Raw genomic sequence first — 3,888 nt, 5'->3', positions numbered from 1 at the left:
AGAATTTCTCAAGCTTTCGCTCAAAGGAAATTCCAATCTAATGATAATTTAAATTACTAATCTTTCAATCTAGTAAAAAGATTTATCAAAAGACAACAAGATCGATGTAGAAGAATTCATGCTAACCAAATAATCCCAATTTACGCCATGGCTCACCTCGTTCCCAATCAATAAAATTAGCTAAGCATATTTAAAACTATAACAATTACAAAATTGATAGCAAAGAATAAAATTGACATGATTGAATTAAACTAAAGGCAAAAGGTAAGAACTTAATTGCTGAAATTAAATTGGTAAAAACAAGAATCGAAATAACAAGAAATTAAGGAAGAAAGAAATTGCATAAAAACTTACTAATTAAAACGATGAACAAAGTAATCGAATTCGAGGTTTTTCCGTTTCCAAAACTAGATCTCAAAAACTCCGTTCTTCAGTTATGAAAAGCATGACCTAATTATTGCTGCGTTCTACTGATAAAAGATGCCAAAAGTTAATTACAAGTTGGGCTTTTAAAAGTCTAAAACGAAAAATCAATATCAGCTCGCAGACTGGTCGATCGACCGGTCAGAATGGTCGATCGACTGGTCACTTCAGAACAGTAGCGTCTGCTGTACTTCAATGGGCGATCGACTGTAAAGCATAGTCGATCGACTGGACTGAGCTGCGTAGTGCCTTCTTTCCCTCTTCCAATCAGCTCCTCACTCCAATGCACGCATCCCAAGGTGAGTAAATCCGAACTCCCTTCTTCCAAGCTTCCCTGAGGTTGCCTCCGGAGGACGATTTAGGCTTGATTTAGATTACTTCCACTCATTCCTACAATAAATCATAGAAAATGCAAAGTAAACCGTTTCGGGAGAAATAATAGCTTAAAGCTAACAAATATGCATGGAAGTACGTGCCAAAACCGCAAATAAAGTGTATAGAATATGCACGTATCAAATCTCCCCAAACCAAACCTTGCTTGTCCCCAAGCAAGCACTATGACCCGTATAAAAACTAAATGGAAAGGAGTATATATCTCAGAGCTAGCTACAAGTCAATGCCAAACCGTTTAATGCACATAGTCAACTACCGCAAAGCTCAAATCAAGTGAACAAATTTTTGCATATCATGGAATTAAATCGGGCGTTCGACCTTGCAAGACTCATACATTCGGACTCTCCCGGGTCACTCTTCCCTCAACAAAGAAAATGGTAAGAATATATGTAGAAGAGAAGGAAGAAAATTACAGACTCTCACCTAGACTGCGACCGACAAAACATGTATGCTTGACTAGTATGAATAATAATTCTAGCTACGGTACACACGCATAACCACCGTCAAGGACTATTACATGCCGAACTATTGCAAGATTTGGATATGTGAGGCTAAGTGGGAAAGAAGGGCAAAACAAGTATGGAAATGTGAAGGTAAGAAGCCAAGCTAGTACCTAACAAACCATCAAAAACCGCATCCCGTTCCTCCAACTTGAAAAATAAACCATGCCTTTAAAAGACTAGGCAACACAATATCCCAAAACAAACACCTCCAAATCATGAAATAAGCACATGAGGCGTATTCTCGACTCAGCCGAAGTTTTTCTTATTATTGCTTTTCTTTCTTTCTGTTTTTTTTTTTCATTTTCTTTTCATTCTTTTTTTTTCTCTTTTTTTTTTTCAACTTCTGAACTGGTGGTCGATCGACCAGTGATGGCAGTCGATCGACCACCCTGTGCAATCCAGAGCTCTCTGCCCAGGTAAACATCCTCCTTTTCTTTTCATTTCTTCTAAATTTCTTTCTTTCTTTTTTCAAGATGACGCAACTCCTGCACTTCTCATCAATACCCACTCCATCATTACAAAACGAACCAAATCTGCTACAATTCGACAAATTTCTCTACTACATTCTAGCTTGGCACAATGGTAGGCTAAGTATGGGATGTAGTTAAGGGCAACTGGCAGATATGGCTTATAGTGGAGTTAATGGGGTAAAATGAGAAAGGGGAAGGTGCAATAGTTCTCAAAACATGCAATACCGACCACAAACCGATGCGTATAGGCAATGAGCAATCAAAACTCATACACGTGCAAAACATGAAATGAAGGGAGTACTACTCTCATTCCTAATTTAACCGGTCATGAATGTCACCAGTTATAGGCTCTATATCTCAGAAAGTATAAGTAGTTTGCCAAAACTAGTGAGTCAAGTCTAATTACCCGAAATGAATTTCATAACAAAATTTGAGAAATCACTTTTAATTCTCGCTAAGGAGCTGTGAAAAGGCAAGGAATGGCATATTTGACTAATAGTGCAACATCATCATTAATAAACTCCAATCCGACTCAACTATATGCAAAAGTAAACGTGATATTTTTTTGATTTTTATGAATTTTTTCAATTTTTTCTTTGTTTTTGGAATTTTTTTTACAAATGCAAACAGAAATGCACTAAACATGTGACTGAAATGCAATAAAAAACAAATGCAGATGCAAAAGACATATGCAAATACCCTCCCCAAACCAAAACGCACAATGCCCTCATTGTGCTCAGCAGCAAATCACCAGCAGAAAAAGGCAAGAATAAAAACATAATAAAATAAAAGGGAAGCTAATAAAGAAGGATTGGAAACTCACAAAAGAATACATCCCCAAACCAGCCAAAAACGGGGAGGTCACCAGCTTCTAATCGCCACCGTCGTACTCCTCACCACTAGACTCTCCGGACCCTGAGTCATCCTCCTCGTCCGCCTCAGCAGCAGCGGCAGTGGCTCTCCTGGAAGTGGAGGCACCAGCAGTAGTAGTAGTAGGAGGAGGTCTCCTGGCAGGCGGAGGGTACCCACCCACCGGGGGAACAAAGTAGGAAGGGTGAGTCCAGGCACCCTCTGGGAGCATCTCCGTCCGGGCTAACTCCTCGTAGACTGGGTACAGGGCTAGAGCCGTGTCTAGCGTGTGCTGGTCAAAGCTCCTGCACAAATCACCCAGCACACGTGACATTGCCCTTTGGTCCATGACCGGAGTTACAACCAAAGGTGTAGGTGGTCGGAAAGTGTCCGGGAAGCCGGTGGGACCAGGAGTGGAGGAAGAGGGTGTCTGCGAAGAGCAGGCACGAGCTCTCCTCGAGGTGCTAGCAGTAGTGGTGCCCGCCCTGATAGGGAGCCTGTAGCTAGGCAAGGGCGGGCGGACTGCCCCCAAAACAGTGGTGAGGGGCAGGACAGGAGGGTAGCCAAGGACAAGGATGGGGTCACAGATGATAGAATCGATCTTCCACCGTCTATGTCTATCGACCCAATGGACAGCCCTCGCGTATGCAAGGTCCATGAAACGTAGGTCAGGGTCAATAGGGGCCTCCTCTCGAGGGAAAAGTAAAACAAGACGGTTGGCGATACGCGTCACCAACCCCTCACAAGCAATAGTGGTCAAAGTGCCCTCACTAACAGTCTGAAAGTGAGCGGCAGTCAAATAAGCGATGTTATAGATACGGGCTGTCCGACTTTCAATGTTCAGATAGCCCGCCAAGATAGACAGTTCGATGTTATTCACATTATTTGACTCTTTACGGCCGAAAATGGTATTACCCATTAGCCGTAGAAAATAACGAAGAGGGGGCAAGTGGACGGAAGTGCCCGTCCTTTTAGGCCCGTAGAAGTCACTAATGCAAGACCACGTGACTCGGTGAACATCAGAGGTATCCGAGGTTCTACCCTCGAAATAAAGACCCAAAAATCCAGCAAAATCGGCTAATGTCAAGGAGTAGTTGACGTTGAATAGCCGAAAAGAAATGCAAGCATTATTCTTGTTTTCCTCAAAAGAAGCTGAGTTAAAAGCATAGGACGAAAAGAACTCGAGGGTCAAAATGTAATATGTGAACTCAGCCATGTCCACAAGACCCATCATACCTATCCCATTTAGC

This window comes from Silene latifolia, chromosome 10 (assembly GCF_048544455.1).
Source record: "Silene latifolia isolate original U9 population chromosome 10, ASM4854445v1, whole genome shotgun sequence".
In the NCBI taxonomy this organism is placed as follows: domain Eukaryota; kingdom Viridiplantae; phylum Streptophyta; class Magnoliopsida; order Caryophyllales; family Caryophyllaceae; genus Silene; species Silene latifolia.
Note: the sequence above shows the minus strand (reverse complement) of the source record.